This window comes from Podarcis tiliguerta (genome assembly GCF_965153285.1).
Source record: "Podarcis tiliguerta genome assembly, chromosome: 14".
NCBI lineage: Eukaryota > Metazoa > Chordata > Lepidosauria > Squamata > Lacertidae > Podarcis > Podarcis tiliguerta.
In genome coordinates this window covers 17,001,414-17,020,233 of record NC_139547.1, presented here as the reverse complement: position 1 = coordinate 17,020,233, position 18,820 = coordinate 17,001,414, and the positions used below count along the sequence as shown (strand labels likewise).

At 44.2% G+C, this 18,820-nt stretch overlaps 1 long non-coding RNA gene across 2 annotated transcripts in view; it reads right to left on the bottom strand.

The window, feature by feature from the left end:
* Positions 1 to 18,820, bottom strand: part of LOC310663931 — a 35,748-nt gene that overhangs the window by 10,601 nt on the left and 6,327 nt on the right. For both annotated transcript variants that reach the window (XR_014504686.1, XR_014504687.1), the window contains exon 2: positions 16,554 to 16,913. This is a non-coding gene — a long non-coding RNA (uncharacterized lncRNA). The remainder of the gene's footprint in view (positions 1 to 16,553; positions 16,914 to 18,820) is intronic.

The following is an 18,820-nucleotide window of genomic DNA, read 5'->3' as shown; positions in this document are numbered from 1 at the left end:
GCTAATGATAAAAATTTCTCCCACTTTTTTTTTTATATAAAAAAAATAACATTCACACACATATTCTCTATCAATTAATGAGAAAAGAAATAGCTTTTGAAAAGGATCGAGGGGTGGGACGAGGTGGCAGATTTCAGTGAACTTAAGGAAAGTCTCATTTAAGGAAAGTGTATTTTTGTGTGTTCAAAAAATGGTTTTAAAGAGAAGCTCAGCTCATGCTGCAGGAATTTTTGGGCGACCAAAATAAAGAACGATGCAGCTTTTAGAAGACAACTGAAGGCTCCCCTGTATTGGGAAGTTTTTAATCTTTGTCATTTTACTATGTTTTTATATGTGCTGGAGGCTGCCCAGAGTGGCTGGGGAAATCCAGCCAGATGGGTGGAGCATACATCATCATCATCATCATCATCATCACCTTTTCTCTAAACTAAAAAATCCTCAGTGCTTCACAGTGGTGTAGCGTGGGGGTGCAGGGGGGGCCGGCCGCACCGGGCGCAACATCTGGGGGTTAGGGTAAGGGGGCGCAAATCCACGGGTTAGGGGGCGCAAATTACTTGCCTTGCCCCGGGTGCTGACAACCCACGCTACGCCACTGGTGCGTCAACCTTACTTTAAAGGGAGGTCTCTCTGTCCCATGGATCATTTTGGGTTTGGTTCTTTGGCTGCAATTGTTTCACAGTGGCCTAGGCTTACGGAAGTATTGGGTTGGTTTCACAGATTCCTGCTTCCAATACTGTCACATCTGCAAAACCGTAGAGGGAGGTCTGTTGCTTTGTTTCCAATCGGAGCATGTCCTATGACGTCTCGCTGAAATCCTGAAATTTTCTACACCGCAGATGTTCTTGCATTAATGACACGTTGCAGATACAACTACAGTGGTACCTCGGGTTACATACGCTTCAGGTTACATCTGTACAGGTTACAGATTCCACTAACCCAGAAATAGTACCTCGGGTTAAGAACTTTGCTTCAGGATGAGAACAGAAATAGTGCTCCAGCGGCACGGCGGCAGTGGGAGGGCCCCATTAGCTAAAGTGGTGCTAATGGTTAAGAACAGTTTCAGGTTAAGAACGGACCTCCAGAATGAATTATGTACTTAACCCGAGGTACCACTGTATGTACTTGCGAGGTTGGGGAGTCTGAAGGGGCCCCCCTAACACACATCATAGGACGCTGCCTTTTACTGACCAGCGGTCCATTTATGTTAGTGTCCTCAATAATAATAATTAATTAATTAATTAATTAATTAATAATTGTTTATACCCCGCCCATCTGACTGAGTTTCCCCAGCCACTCCGGGCAGCTTCCAACCAAATATTAAAAACAATACAGTGTTCCACAGGGCAGGCGCCACTACCAAGAAGGCCCTCTGCCTGGTTCCCTGTAACCTCACTTCTTGCAGCAAGGGAACCGCCAGAAGGCCCTCCGAGCATCAGGTATACTGGGCCGAGGCCATTTAGGCCTTTAAAGGTCAGCACCAACACTTTGGATTGTGCTCAGAAACGTACTGGGAGCCAATGAAGAGTTTCAGGTGAGCATCTATCTACCTGGATATGCCAAGGCATTCAACTTGGGACCTCCTGAATGCTCTGCCACTGCGTGATGGCCCTTCCTCAATCGGAGAAGCATTGCAGAACAACTAAGAAATAAAAAAGTGATGTATGGACAGAGCCGTAGCTAGGTGATCTTGCACCCCTGACAGAACCATCCAGATTGCGCCCCCTAGCCACAAATTAGCTCTTCTTTCTGCCTCTCTTCCAACCCCCCCTCCACCCATTCAATTCATCCTCTATTTAAAACCATTTTTAATAATAATAATAATAAATTTTATTTATATTCCGGCCTCCCCAGCCGAAGCCGGGCTCAGGGCGGCTAACAACAATCAAACAATCAAACAATCAAATAATCCAACATTCTAAAAACATTTCATTATAAAAATTAATTAAAATCAAATTAATGGCAACTGTTAAGCAAAATTCTGTGCAGGTTGCCAGAGGAGGGAGTCAGGCTGGGCCCTGACCAAAGGCCTGGTGGAACAACTCTATTATGAGGCAATAATCTATATTTATATTTATGGACATATTTTTAAGCTGATTTTGTGCCCCCCAATCGCCTTCGCCCCTGACGGGGGCCCACCTCATCACCCACTAGCTACGGCCCTGTGTATGGACTGCCTGGTAAAAACCTTTCACTAATGCAAAATACAACCAAAATTGTATTCTGCCAAAGTGTGAGCCATTGTAATGAATGCGCCTGACTAACTTGGGTCCGTTCATTTCAGTGAGTGGAACTTAGCTGGATACTACCGAAAGAGACAGACTAAAGACAGCCATGTTGCAGATAGTCTTGCAAAAGAAAGGAATGGATGCCAAAAAACCCAAAACTGATATATTTGCTGATAATGTCTTTTTCTTTTTAAAACAAAACTTTGAAAACATTGCCTAAGAGAAAGAAGGCAAGACAGCTCTGGGAATGTACAGTAGTGGTTGAACAGTACTCTCCATCAAGACCTTTTCTTTTCCAGCCACCCCACAAAGTGTTTTTCCCCTACCCTTACTGATCAAAGGGATGTTTTCAGCTGTTTGATGTTCAATGTGTCCCCCAATTCCCCTTCCCCCTTTCCCCCTTCCTTTCTTCCTTCCGTTGTCCCCCTTCACTAAAATGCATCAGCCAGCCTCAGGCTTCCCTCACCTTACATGTTCTTCTACAGACAGGAGGAGCAACAAAGTCCTGTTTTGAATCAGATCATGAAGTTCAAATGCTGCGCTTTTTATTTCAGCAGCTCCTGGGCTTACTAACTTTGACTTTCTGGCTAACTTGGCAGTGAATATTGTCGGGTACTTTAATGGGGAGTGAGAGAGGGTTGGAGACTCGCTTGAAACCTTCAGAGTTTTCTAACTTCTCAACTGGTATGTCAGAATATATTATACAGTGTAATTTATCTACTAAATCTAAGGCCCGCCTTTTGGTCTGACAAACTCATGAGATGGTTTACAGTAATCTCTGTGCAAAACCTTCTTTTGCAAGGTTTTTTTTTTTACGAGTTTGTAGAACATTTCGTGCTGAGGCATTTTTAAATTCTTTGATATGGTTTTAATTGTGTTTTATGGCTGTTTCTCTTTTATTTTTGAGTTGCTTTGGAGGGGGAAAATGTTTTTTAAAGTAATGATATACATAACTAAAATAAAGAACAAAACATGAAACCTATATGGGGCAGTTGCCACAAAACTGGGCTCAATATTTTGGGTTCAAATGTGCGCTCATCTTCAGCCAAGGGTGTCCTGTGTTTCTTGTGTATATTTGGTAAAATGCTAGTGATTTTTTTCCCCATGAGAAACTGAGAGAAACCGAAATAAACAGATTGGTCCTAACCTGAAGCCTTTAGTGACTACAATTAGCTGGTGATGGGCCTATTCAGTTTATTTATTTGTTGTATTTGCTAGCCAATTTTCTCACAGGGTGCCACAAAGTGACTAGCATTAGCAAACAGGTAACAGCTTGGCCAATGTGAGAACCGGATGCTGGACTAGATGGGATGCTGGCCTAATCCAGCACACTCTTCTTACGTTCTTAGACTGAGCAAGCACATAGGTCCCCTCACCTGAGACTTCCCCACAAGGTGAGATGTCTTGTATTTCTGTTTACGTTATACTCATGCTTCCTGAATTGGCATCTTAGCATGCAAATTTTATGCAAATCTATACTCCCCCCTCTTTTTTATGATGTTGTAGCTGATGTATCGGGACGCGGGTGGTGCTGTGGTCTAAACCACTGAGCGTAGGGCTTGCCGATCAGAAGGTCGGTGGTTCGAATCCCCGCGACAGGGTGAGCTCCCGTTGCTCGGTCCCTGCTCCTGCCCACATAGCAGTTTGAAAGCACGTCAAAGTGCAGTAGATAAATAGGTACCACTCCGGTGGGAAGGTAAATGGCGTTTCCGTGCGCTGCTCTGGTTCGCCAGAAGCGGCTTAGCCATGCTGGCCCCATGACCCAGAAGCTGTCCCTTGGCCAGTAAAATGAGATGAGCGCCGCAACCCCAGAGTCATCCGCGACTGGACCTAATGGTCAGGGGTCCCTTTACCTATGTATGATGGAAGCCATCTGGAGCGGCTGGGGCAACACAGTCAGATAGCTGGGGTATATGTATTCTTATTCTTATTGAAAATTATTATTATTATTAAATAGGACATCCCTATTTTCGTTGGAGAAATGTTGGAGGGTATACAAACCACATCTGTTGTTGGTACATTTTCTGTCAAACACACACACACTGAGAGAAAGAGAGAGAGATGAAACCACTTCCTGACCTGGGCAGAATCTGCCTTGCACCATCGCTTCAAAAGTAATCTCTGCTGTCCCTAGAAAACCTCCCATTAATCCACATCAACCCTAAGGCTGCAGAGGAGTCATTCCCTCCCGGCACGCAGCACTGGGTTTCTCAACACGCCGGCCATTTGGCAGCAGGCTCCCAAAGCCACAAAAGGAAGAGAATTAGCCGTGTCAGCATCTTCTCTGCCTGCGGAGTGGAAACCGGTCCCCTTTCCCTTGCCAGAAAGCCGTTGTTAAAAGCCTGCGTGAAAGCCTGGAGGAAAGTAATTCTCGCCAGCTGTTCCTCTGCCTGGAGCCAGCCGCATTGAGCAGAGCTAGCTGGAGCATGCAGCAAGCAATGCAGCGCTGTGCTGAAGGCAGAGCAGAATATATGTGGCCCGTGGTATATTGGACAGGCGCCTCTAAGCCAGACACATTACAAGGGAGGGGCTACGGGTGAAGTCAGAGGCTAAGGCCACATTCATCCCATCCATCTAAAGCACTATGATGCCTCTTTAAACAACCATGGCTTCTTCTCCCAGAGAATTCTGGGAGCTGCAATTTGTTAGGGGAGGTGAAGGTTGTTAGGAGGCCCCCTATTCCTTTCACAGACCCTCCAAGTGTCCCTATTTTCCAGGGACAGTCCCGGATTTACAGAAGCCGTCCCAGTTTCTGATTTGATCCCACAATGTCCTGTGTTTCCTTAGGACGTCCCCAAGCCGAGGAGATAAGTAACTAGACAACCTTTAGGAGACACCTGAAGACAGCCTTGTATAGGGAAGGTTTAATGTTTTATTATACTTTTATATGTGTTGGAATCCATCCAGAGTGGCTGGGGAAACCCAGTCAGATGGGCAGGGTATAAATGATAAAATTATTGTTGTTGTTATGGAATAGAATGTCCCTGTTTTCATTGGAGAAATCTTGGAGGGTATGTTACAATTTCCAAATGATTTAAGACTCAATCCCTCTCCACAGGGAATTTAGCAGGACCTGAGCGCAACAGAACTCTCTACTTGGGGTTGCCAACAACAGGAATTCAGAGGTTATAGTGTCTCCCAATTGGACTACCGCAACGTGCTCTACGTGGGGATACATTTGAAGGTGACCCGGAAACTACAACTAATCCAGAATGCGGCAGCTAGACTTGTGACTGGGAGCAGCCGCTGAGACCACACAACACCAGTCTTGAAAGACCTACAATGGCTCCCAGTACATTTCCAAGCACAATTCAAAGTGCTGGTGCTGACCTTTAAAGCCCTAAACGGCCTCGACCCAGTATACCAGAAGGAGCGTCTTCATCCCCATCGTTCACTGAGGTCCAGGGCCAAGGGCCTTCTGGCAGTTCCCTCATTACGAGAAGCAAAGTTACAGGGAACCAGCCAGAGGGCCTTCTCGATAGTGGTGCCCACCCTGTGGAATACCCTCCCATCAGATGTCAAAGAAATTAACAACTATCTGATGTTTAGAAGACATCTGAAGGCAACCCTGTTTAGGGAAGTTTTTTATGACTGATGTTTTAATGTATTTTTAGTCTTTTGTTGGATGCCGCCCAGAGTGGCTGGGGAGACCCAGCCAGATGGGGGGGGGGTATAAATAAATTGTTGTTGTTGTTGTTGTTGTTGTCGTCATCATCATCATCATCTCCAATGGTGGAGGGAGAACATAGCCACTGAAGCCACCGATAGCCTTATCTTCCATTTCCAATGCTCTTTTAAAGCTAGCCAAGTGTAGGGTTGCCATATTTCAAGTTGTTGAGCTTTCTTTAGGAAAACCCCAAAGTTTGTCTAAAAAGCTTTTTTTTAAAAAACGCCTGCCAAAACCCCCACGAATTTTCAATTGCTTGAGATCCAAGACAAAGCACCACCTTTCGTAAATTCCCTCTGGACATCAATTCTACCTTTGAAGTCCTGGGGACTTCAAGTGGCTGGGCATCCCCACATCTGGTAGGAACGGATTCTATAATTTAACTCTTTTTGGGTCTGTCTTGTCTTGAATCTTAGAGCAGCCCTACATTTTGATTCAGTGCAGAGAAAAACAGAAGACGACAAGGCCTCTCCCGCTTAAGTCTTCCTTCCTTATGCTTTGACCAGTGGATCTGGGATCCGTTTTTACTTGTTCTGCTTATCCACTTAATACACACACTAGAAAGAACAAGAGCATTTTGTAGTGTTATTAGGCACAGAGAGGATGAAGGCATATAGCTGTCATCTAAATATTTTCCATTGAACCCGTAATTAACTATTTCTAAGAGCTTGGCTGCACTACAAAGATAGAGAGCCAAAGAACGAAAGCATATTAAATTTCCTCTGCTATCAATCAGTAGTTCTCCCTCAAACACAAAGTGTCCCTTTGAGGCGATTCTTGTCTTATTGCTGTTTTGCTCAAAGGAGGTGGAGGCAAAAACAACAAAACAGACTCCGTGGCGTTAGGAGTCCTTTGCATTACATACCTTGAGAAAGCGCAACGTTTTTAGGAGTGCTAACGGAGCCATTTTGTTAATCCGTTCAGATAATTGAATTTAATTAATTTGTAGGTATTGTGGCTTACAACCCTTGCCAAAATTCACCTCTTATTCGGGTGCAGAAACAGCTTAATTAGCACCAGGAAACACACCATTCTGTTCTTAAATTAGAGATGTTATCGCAAAGATCACTTTGGGATAATGTGTTTCTTTCCATCCCCATCTAAGCAAATTGCACTCCTAGATTATATTTATTGTGCCTCTGATAACTCAGCAGTTGCCCTTCAGGGTCCAAACCTATAAGAACATGAACACTCCAGATCATTATTGTCTCACTTCAGCATTTTCCATATGCCACGGATTCTTACAGAGCAAGCTGTTTGGAGTTGTATAAACTTCCTTTGGAACAAGGATGGCAAACCATACCTTGCTGAGGTTATCAATGTTTTCCTGTTTCCACCAGTTGAGTAGATGTTTGGAAGATGTAACTTCACCGGACTGATTTTCATTTGTTATACAGTTGTAGGAGACATGCTGGACATGGTGGTGGGATAGAATTGTGTTGTTGTTGTTTAGTTGTTTAGTCGTGTCCGACTCTTCGTGACCCCATGGACCAGAGCACGCCAGGCACTCCTGTCTTCCACTGCCTCCCACAGTTTGGTCAAACTCATGCTGGTAGCTTCGAGAACACTATCCAACCATCTTGTCCTCTGTCGTCCCCTTCTCCTTGGGCCCTCCATCTTTCCCAACATCAGGGTCTTTTCTCTTCTCATGAGGTGGCCAAAGTATTGGAGCCTCAGCTTCACGATCTATCCTTCCAGTGAGCACTTGGGGCTGATTTCCTTAAGAATGGAGAGGTTTGATCTTCTTGCAGTCCATGGGACTCTCAAGAGTCTCCTCCAGCACCAGAATTCAAAAGCATCAATTCTTTGGCGATCAACCTTCTTTATGGTCCAGCTCTCACTTCCATACATCACTACTGAGAAAACCATAGCTTTAACTATACGGACCTTTGTTGGCAAGGTGATGTCTCTGCTTTTTAAGATGCTGTCTAGGTTTGTCGTTGCTTTTCTCCCAAGAAAACTTCTCTGAGTTATTCAAGCTCCGTCGCCATGGCAAGGCAGTGATCCATGAAGGGGGTATAGAATTGTAACCACCCCAAATTTAGGACTCTCCTTCTTCCTAATCCTGCTCAATAGGGCTTCCTAACGCTGTTGATCTGGCTGCATCTCATGTCATTTGACTTAGGGAAACAGAAAGAGGACTTAGTTATAACACCCCTAGTCTTATGCCAAGAATTACTGCCCAGCATTCCCTGCCCCCTCCCTACCCCAATAAGGCAGTGCTCCATCTGCCATTTCCTGTATTCATTAACTGTGAAATAGCCAACTTCTGTACAGTTTTAAGAGCCAAGTGGGTCTTTGTTCATTTCATTGGAAAAAGCACTATTGTCCTGCAAGCTGTTATCAGCCGTTTACAACAGCCCAGTTTGGATGATTGCACTACAGTTTATTAATCTGAAATACAGTATGTATGAAACTTTTGCTCATGCACCGAACCCATTGGAGTATGCTGTGATTAATTTTCTTAAAATTATATGTGTGTGGTTCACAAGATGAAACTGTGAATCCCTTAAATAACATTAGTTTTCCATTTTGTCCCAACAAGGAAACCACGGTTACTAACTTTTCAGAAGGCAATAATCTTAAACTAACTTCAAACCATGGCTTACTCTCCTGACTTGTTCTGGAAACCATGAGTTAATCATGGCTTGATCATGTCTTGCAGTAAAGTGAGGAGTGAAGGGTGAGTAAAAATTTTCAAACTTTCCAAAGCAATATGAGAACTGAAACACAGTCTGCTTTTTGAATTTTGCAGTGGAGCTGTCCACCCAAGTAGTGTGTTTTAAAAAAATGCATCAGAATGCTAATGTCAGTGAAAATAACTTACAAAACTGTATTATATTAGGAGAAATTGCTTTGCAAAAGTGTGCATATTAGAAGAAACTGCATAGGAAACTTGTGTATACTAGGAGAAGATGCTAGTGAATTTTTATAATGACTTTTGCAAAATTCGCAAACTGATGTGAAAATTTGGAGAGCTGGAATTTAAGATTGTAAAAATGAGGAGCAGAGAGAAATTGAAATGCACAGCTTCGGCCATCCCTACCCTTGGTCTCCAAGGTCCTAGTCTAAAATTGTAACACTGGCTGATTATAAAATCAATTACTATTTACCATCAATCATTCTTCGTATAGCTGCCTCTTAAAAATTCAAATCAGAAGCATCATCAGAAATCATTCTTTGCTCATGATCATGACAGCAGTCTTTCTTTGCTCATGATCATGACTGCCACAGAAATATTCCATAGAGGCAAAACATAGCATTCCACTCCCAATGTTTTCTTTTATTATTCAAAATTGCTACCACCACACATAATAAGATTCCAAGTTAATGAACTGAATACAGAGGCTGGAGTGTATGTACCAAACATTCTATATCTGAAATATGTATATCCTGGTGGTGGTGGTGGGGAGACCTAATTTTTCCCCTAGTGGCACAGTGACCTAGACAAGTCTGGACCTGCCTGGTAGCCTCTACAACAGGAAGAGTGATGAATGGGTCAAGTCTCCCTCTTGCTCTGGCTGAGCAGCCTCTGCCATGGCACCATCCATCAGCGTGACACTTCAAGAAATTCTGCTCAGATTTATCGACAGGGCATTCTGCAGGCAGAAGGCAAAGGCATATATCCCCAAAGCTGAAAGAGGAGATAACCAGTAAGGAACATTATGCCATTTACTTGTCCAAGAAGTAAATTGACAAATTGTACTTGGCTCAGACAGCTAAGTTCAATGTGTAAGATTGGAAATGTATGCTTCTGCTTTAGATAAACCACAGTTGATTGTGTCCTCTTGACCCTAATCTCTGGTTAATCTAAAGCAGGCTTCCTCAAACTCGGCCCTTCAGATGTTTTGAGACTACAATTCCCATCATCCGTGACCACTGGTCCTGCTAGCTAGGGATCATGGGAGTTGTAGACCAAAAACATCTGGAGGGTCGAGTTTGTGGAAACTAACCAGCCAGCTTTATACACTATGGTTTGTAGTTGGCTTGTTTCAACTAACCACGGTCAAGACTAGTCGCAGTTTGCCTGGGTTTGGTCAACAGGGAAGACTATGGCTGACAAAAAATGGAAGCACATGCTTTTGATCTTCCCACTACCTTTCTAGAAAAGGTAAGAAGTGTGGAGTGCACAAATCTAAGGCTCATTCTCATAACCATAGTTTATCATTATGAGCCAACAGGTCATTCCTGCTTGGACATCTCTTACCGATTTATTTGGACCTTAACATTTAAATACCTTTGGTCTTGAAGAGTATTCTAGAATGCATTCTGGAAGCTGGTGCTGGTCCTGGTGTACAAAGCCCTATACAACTTGTGATCAGGACAGCAGAAAGATTGTTTCATCCCTTGTGAACTATACAATGCCAAAGTAAGGCCTTTACAGTGGTGGCACCAACTCCCTCCCTTTCCATATCAGAAAAGTGCCATTTCTATTGTATTCTTAGCATCACTTATTTTAAAAACACTTAACTAAAAAGGTGCCCAAGATTAAGCAGGAATGTTTTTTTTAAATTGTTTTAACACAAGGTAAACATCATCTTAAGAGAGGAGTTCTGCTTCTCTCAGGGGACTACATTTTCTAGAATAAAACCTACTACTACATGTTTTCACCATCTAAAAACAAAGTGTGTTCAGAAATAGTTTTACCCAGAGGCAAGTTTAATTGATAGTCCAATTTGATTGACTAAAACTCACATTATTATACTTTTATATTTTAAAAAATACTCTAATCAGATTGCAATCTTACCAATAGGTATAATTCCAATGAACACAAAAACTAACTATCACAGATACTGCAGTACCTTCCAAAACAACTAAAAAGCCTAACATTGAAAATAAAGAGTATCTGGAAACCTGAGATACTGTATACAGCCCTCCTCACCTTCAGAATAATAGAATTGTAGATTTGGAAGGGACCCCGAGGATCATCTAGTCCACCCCCCTGCAATGCAGGAATATGCAGCTGCCCTAGAAGGGAATCGAACCTGCGATCTTGGCGTTTTCAGCACCACACTCTAGCCAACTGAGCTATCCACAAGTGTCATGACCCATGACTCAGAGACCATATGATGTGCAATGGATTCAAAAGGAAGAGGAGCCTTTGACTCTGTCCTTTTGTGGGGGGGACGACGACTTTCAGGACTGTCTTCAGTCCCCTCCCAACCAGAGGACACAACCTTGCCAGCTTCTGATAGTTAGTTAAACAGGGAAAAACAATGCTGTCCAGGGTTGTAAAGACTGTGGAGAGAATAATTGGGTGCACTCTTCCCACCTTGGATCAAATCTATGCTTCCAGATGGTATAAGAAAGCTGCAGAGATAGCGCAGGATAGTGTGCACCCCAGAAATGATCTCTTTCAGCTTCTGCCTTCTGGAAGAAGGTACAGGGTTGTAAAGACTAGACCTAGCTGCCTGAGAAACAGTTTCTATCCAAACACGATTTTGGTTTTAAATGCAGTGTAAGGAGTCTCTTGGGATGCCGGTGGCGCTGTGAGTTAAACCACAGAGCCTAGGACTTGCCGATCAGAAGGTTGGCGGTTCGAATCCCTGCGACAGGGTGACCTCCCGTTGCTCGGTCCCTGCTCCTGCCAACCTAGCAGTTCGAAAGCACGTCAAAGTGCAAGTAGATAAATAGGTACCGCTCTGGCGGGAAGGTAAACAGTGTTTCTGTGCGCTGCTGTGGTTCGCCAGAAGCGGCTTAGTCATGCTGGCCACATGACCCGGAAGCTGTACACTGGCTCCCTCGGCCAATAAAGCGAGATGAGCGCCGCAACCCCAGAGTCGGCCACGACTGGACCTAATGGTCAGGGGTCCCTTTACCCTTTACCTAAGGAGTCTCTATGGGAGTGGATTGTATTTTTAAAATGGGGTATCAGAGTTTTTAGGGGGCTAACCAGGTTGGAATAGCTGGGATAGCAGGCTTGTTGGTTTTGAATGTCTTATGTAGATTTTTTTTTTCCAATTTCATTGTTCTGTATGGGACAATGACAATGAAGATTATAGTATCGTATCGTTAGTTAGTTATTGCACTGCTGCTGCTGATGATGAAAGAAACAAAAAGAGAATAGGTTCGGGGCTGGATTACCCAACTGGCAAACTAAGCATGTTCTTAGGGCACCATAATGCAGGGGCACCACAGATTTAAATTTAACATTTGATATTTCACCAAAAAAGAAAGGATCAAAGCTCAGTTGGTAGAGCCTGATACACTTAACCACAGGGTCATAGGTTTGAGCCCCATGTTGGGCAAAAGATTCCTGCATTACAGTGAGTTGGACTAGATGATCCTTGTGGTCCCAACTCTACTATTCTATTCTATGACATGTATGACAACAGACTACCTTAACCACCTGTACACAAACTTCCCCCATCTTTCTGTTGCTATTTTATTGCTTAAGGTAAAGGTAAAGGTACCCCTGCCCGTACGGGCCAGTCTTGGCAGACTCTAGGGTTGTGCGCCCATCTCACTCAAGAGGCCGGGGGCCAGCGCTGTCCGGAGACACTTCCGGGTCACGTGGCCAGCGTGACAAAGCCGCATCTGGCGAGCCAGCGCAGCACACGGAACGCCGTTTACCTTCCCACTGGTAAGCGGTCCCTATTTATCTACTTGCACCCGGGAGTGCTTTCGAACTGCTAGGTTGGCAGGCGCTGGGACCGAACGACGGGAGCGCACCCCGCCGCGGGGATTCGAACCGCCAACCTTTCGATCGGCAAGCCCTAGGCGCTGAGGCTTTTACCCACAGCGCCACCCGCGTCCCTCATTGCTTATCCTCACCTAAACCAGGAACCATCCGACTGATGTAGATGGAAATGATGTGAGGAAATCAGATCTTGTTATAATAATAATAAATAATAATAATTTATTATTTGTACCCCACCCATCTGGCTGGGTTTCCCCAGCCACTCTGGGCAGCTTCCAACAAAACACTAAAATACAATAATCTTTTAAACATTAAAAGCTTCCCTAAACAGGGCTGCCTTTAGATGTCTTCTAAAAGTTTGGTAGTTATTTTTCTCTTTGACATCTGGTGGAAGGGCGTTCCACAGGGCGGGTGCCACTACCGAGAAGGCCCTCTGCCTGGTTCCCTGTAACTTGGCTTCTCACAGCGAGGGAACCTCCAGAAGGCCCTCGGCGCTGGACCTCAGTGTCTGGGCGGAACGGGTTATGGGTTAGAATTGTAAGATTTGTGGAACTGCAGTTGGAAGGGACCACAAGGATCATCTATTCTAGTCCAGCCCCCTGCAATGGAGGAATATGCAACAGTCTCATATGGGGATTGAACCTGCAGCCTTGGTCTTATCAGCACCATGCTTTATCCAACTGAACTATCCGGGCCATGACATAATAAATCTGTTTTGTTTTATTTCTCTTTTTATGGTTTAGTGTTGTTTTTATTTTGAATCACATAGGGAGGGCACCATCATTTTTCATTGCTTAGGGTATTCATCCAGCCCTAGGTAAATGGGTCCTAGGCTGCATAGGGCTTTAAAGGTGCTGGTTTTGACCTTTAAACCCCTATGCAGTCTAGGACCCACGTACCTACGGGACCGCCTCTCCTGGCATGCCCCGCGGAGGACCTTAAGGTCCACAAATGACAACACTTTGGAGGTCCCAAGCCACAAGGTGGTCAGATTGGTCTCAACTAGGGGCAGAGCCTTTTCAGTACTGGCCCCGACTTGGTGGAGCGCTCTGTCACAAGAAACTAGGGCCCTGTGGGACTTAACATCTTTCCGCAGGGCCTGAAAGACAGAGCTGTTCCACCTGGCCTTTGGTTTGGACTCAGTCTGACCCTCCCCTTATGGTCTTGATATTTCGGCTACTTTTAAAATGAGGCTGCATTTTAAATTGCATTTTAACCTGTATTTTAAATTGCCCCCCCCCCATTATGTTTTTATTGTAATTTTACTGGTGTTAGCCACCCTGAGCCCAGCTCTGGCCAGGGAGGGAGGGGTATAAATAAATTATTATTATTATTATTATTATTATTATTATTATTATTATTATTTAAAACAGGTAGGTTAAAATATTCAGTCATCAGGAAAAGCAAATGAAAAATAGCCCAGGTTAGGTAGTCAATTTAGAGCATGATGTGCAGAGGGGAGGAAGGATCCTCATATAGGCCTTAAATCTAGTCTGTTCTACAGTGCTATGTTGTCTTTTATGGGCTGACCATATGGAAATCGAGCTGTTGCTGTGTCCCACACAGCCGTTTTCCTAATCCTGCCTCCTGAACCATTTAATTATACTCCATCACAAAACCCAGAGCTGAGTCTTGACAGGAACAATGATCACCTTACTTCCATTGTGGCCATTGGGGGGCATTTCTATAGGCAACCAAGAGAGAGGGGGGAACCACACAAGCCTTTTAGACTTCTGGGGTTGAGGAAGACAGAGGGGCAAAAGCATTTTATCAGTCATGTCACATCCCCTGCCCAATTCTAAGACCAAAGAATTGCATGCATGCATATATATATATATATATATATATATATATATATATATATATATACCAACCCTCCTCTCACAAGGACATGTTCACAAAGAGGCCATTCATGGGAACTGTGCTGAGGCAAATGCAGGGCACAAAGGTCAGAGGGCCCTGAACTTTGATCTATGGTTTCGAATTTGGCAGGCTTTGAGAAGGCTCCTGCTTCACTGGGTTTCCTTGATTAACCCAGTAAGAATGGCCGGAGAAGGGTCTGTGATCTGCCTCGGATTAGCGGCCTAGACGGTGTTCTGCGAAGCTTAAAAATCTCATCAAGCAGCATAATGAGAAATCAGGGAGAGAAAGGGTGAATGGGGAAAAGGGAGGAGGGTCTCAGCTTTGGGTTTTAATTATGCAGGCACAGATCTGAAATGGAAGAAGTTACCTCGAAGTTGCATCTGCGGAACAATCAGGGCATTGTCTGCCTGGCAGAAGTGATTTCTATTATTATTTATTTTAAAAAAAACTTGGAAGAATCTAGAATTGGACAAAAGGTATTGATTTGATGGGTATGTCTCGCCCATTTCAAAAAGGCCACCTCTTCTCCCCGCAGGAACACTCTCCATTGTTGATTTACCATTTAAAAGAAAGAGAACAGCATCCCTAAACTTAGGAGGAGAGCTTAAAAGAAAAGAAGATTTAAATAGGACAAAATTCTGCTATTACTTATATTCATAACTGACCTGGAAGAAGCTTGAGCCGACATGCAGGCTTGTTCCCACCCCCCTCCTGTTTTATTCTCACAGCAACCCTGTGAGGTAGGTGAGGCTGAGAGACTGTGAATGGCTCAAGGTCCCCCAGCCAGCTTCATGGATTCCTTCAGATTTGAACCCATGTCATAGTCTGACACGGAAGCGGGTGATGCTGTGGGTTAAACCACAGAGCCTAGGGCTTGCCAATCAGAAAGTCGGCGGTTTGAATCCCCGCGATGGGGTGAGCTCCCATTGCTTGGTCCCAGCTCCTGCCAACATAGCAGTTTGAAAGCACAAAGTGCAAGTAGATAAATAGGTACCACTCCGGCGGGAAGGTAAATGGTGTTTCTGTGCGCTGCTCTGGTTCGCCAGAAGCGGCTTAGTCATGCTGGCCACATGACCTGGAAGCTATACTCGGCCAATAAAGCGAGATGAGCGTCGCAATCCCAGAGTCGGCCACGACTGGACCTAATGGTCAGGGGTCCCTTTACCTTTACCTTTACCTAGTCCAACACTCTAACCAGCACTTTGGTTCAATTATTCAGAGTGAAAAATTCATCACAATTCACACAGCCAGACCATGCCCTGAGTCCTGGCATGGCTGTCCTAGAGTGGGAAAATCTGTTAATTTTGGTTCCTCTCATTTCCCCCCTTTTTCTTAAGTTCAGTCGTCCACATTTGCATATCACTTTTAGGTGTCCCCCCCCCCTCCTCCAAAGTCCTCACAAAAATTCATTAGCATTTCAGTGCAACGTTCTCCTCATGTACACATTGTTACAAAGCAATTTTATGCACACTTTACCCAAGTATATGCAGTTTGCACTCATTGCTTGCAAAAGCTCGGATTGCAAAATTTGGAGATGTGCGAATGTCTAAGGATTCGGTTGCATACTGTTTCAGAAAGTATGGATTAGGTATTGTATTGTAATTTTATCTTATGAACCGCCCTGAGACCTACGGGTATAGGGTAGTATACAAATTTAATAAATAATAATGAATAAATGAATGAGTGAGAACTGAATCAAATTTCTCCCTCATTCCTATCTGTCCCACTCTTGGAACTCGGTCTAGTTCATCCTCTGATATTGTGTGTGTGTGTGTGTGTGTGTGTGTGTGTGAGAGAGAGAGAGAGAGAGAGAGAGAGAGAGAGATTTTTATTAAGCTTTCCATATTACAATTTAAAATATTCATTAAACAGCCTTAAAATGTCAATGACTTCCCTTCTTCTCTTTCAATGGTTCAATTTGCATATCATAAATCCCTGCATATTTTACATAAACTAAACCATTCAGAATTACATTAATACCTCCATCAAAACTTGTTTACACTGATGAATTTATCTTAATACTGCCAGCGTTTTCATGGGCCTAGTTCATTCTTGAGCCATTCTTACCAGGGGAAGTCAGCCTTTCAGTCCTCAAGTAAGCTGGCGTCAGCCATAAAGAGCAGCCACTTAGGTACTGCAAACCTAAAGCCATACCCACCTCATCCCTATGTTGACAACAGCCTCTGTAGCTTGGTACTACCTGTGACCAACACGTTCACCTTTCAGGGTCTCAGGGTCCTCCATATGGCTCTTCCTCAATCGTTGGACACTTGCTAAGGTGGGACAATGGGGAAAGCTCTCCTCTGCATCTCCCACCAGATGTACCTCTGAGAATGCTATAGCATCAGCAGGCCCTCATCTGTGGACTGCAGTGACCTTGACAGTGTATGCAATCTCTCAGATAGCTGTTTAGGGCTTTGAAGACCAGATCTTGGCTCAGAAGATAATCCCCAGCCGGTGCAACTCCCTCTGTGCTGTTATCACATGGCATGGTAGAAATGCAAGTGGTCCATTGGCTCTGTATTGGGGAGTAGAAAGTCCAAATGGAGCAAATGTTGGTTGTTGACCCATTTTCTTATTTTAAGCATAATACCTTTCAATTTTACACATTTCAAAACTTTACATGCTTCCCCGTCTTTCTACAGTTCCTTAAGTTTATTTTTAATATTTTCTGCATATACAAATTAACTTAGTTTGCTCATTTATTCATCTCCTTTAAGGTTATTACAATAATCCTACCAATGTTCTTATCTGTTTACAGTTTATTTGTAAATATTCAATAAAGCATTCCCATTCTTTTATAAAAAGTTTGTTATCTTGGTTTCTTATTTTTCAGTAAGTTTCACCATTTCTTCACATTCCATAAGTCTTTGTACCCATTCTTCTTTTGCTGGGACTTCTTCTTCTTTCCATTTTTGGGCAAGTAACTTTCTTGCTGCTCAGTCACATACATGAATAAATTTCTATACAGCCTGTCCCTATAATTCTCAAAAGGAAAGCTTCTGGGTTGTTGTTGTTTTTTTTACAAACATTATTTTAAACATCTTTTTCAATTCATTATATATCATTTCCCAGTAAGCTTTAACATTGCTACAAGACTCCCACATATTATAAAAAGAACCTTCTTTCTGTTTACATTTCCAACACTTATTTGATTTTGAATTAAACATTTTTGCCAATTTACTTGGTGTTACATACCATTGATACAACATTTTCATATAATTTTCTCTTAATCCATAACATGCTGTAAATTTTATATCCATATTCCACATTGTTAGCGTTATAAATTTAATTACCGTATTTTTCGCTCTGTAGGAAGCACTTTTTCCCTTCCAAAAATAAAGGGGAAATGAGTGTCCGTCCTATAGAGTGAATGCAGGCTGTGTGGCTTAAGCCCAAAGCCAGAACAGGGAGCGCTCCGTCTCGCTGTTCTAGCTTGGGGATGGCTGTGCGCAAAGCCTCTGCAGGGCAGCGGGGTGAAGGCACCCCGCTGCCCTGCAGAGGCTAGAAAGGCTGTTCCCAAGCCAGAACAGCGAGACGGAGGGCTCCGTCTCGCTCTTCTAGCTTGGGGATGGCTACGCAAAGCTATCCCTGAAGCCTTTGGAGCACAGCGGGACCTTGCGCTGCGCTCCAAAGGCTTCAGGGATCTTTGAGGCTGGCAGTGAGGGAAAGCAGCGCTCCCCCCCCCCAGCCCCAAAGAGCAGGTTGAAAGGAACCTGAAGCCTCTGGAGCCCAGCGGGAACTCCCCCCGCGCTCCAGAGGCTTCGGGTTGCCTTCACTGAAGCCTGGAGAGCGAGAGGGGTCAGTGCGCACCGACCCCTCTCACTCTCCAGGCTTCCAAGGTAGCCGCCTGAAGCCTCCAGAGCTCCTGCTAGAACTCCCGCTGCGCTCCGGAGGCTTTGGGTGAATGCACCTTGAACGCACCTTGTTTTAGAGGGGGAGAACAAGAAAAAAAAATTTCCCTGTTCTCCCCCTCCTATGGTCCGGTGCGTCCTATAGAACGAAAAATACGGTGATTACTTGCCCTTCACCCAAGGTGCCAGGGCAGTGGTGTAGTGTGGATTGCCAAGAAATGGACGGCGTACGCATGTGCATTCAACTGCCTAACGGCATCCGTGTCACCCAGGAAATTGCAGCTGCAGAGATAAGAAATTAAGAGTTGCTCTGTTGTCTGGAGAGGCCACTTCCTGGTTCGCACGCAGAAACTTTTTTCAACCGAGCCCAGCAATGGAAGTGCGCGGCTGTATTGAGGAAGCACCGGGTGTTGAAATTTTGTGCCCCCCCAACAGTTTTGCATCCAGGGCAACAACCCTGTGCCCCACACTGTGTCAGTGTGAGTCACAGCAATAGAAAAGGCAGTATTAAGAACAGCTTAATACAAAATCAGTCATGGGAGTAGGGTGGGTCCTAAGGCCACTATTCAGA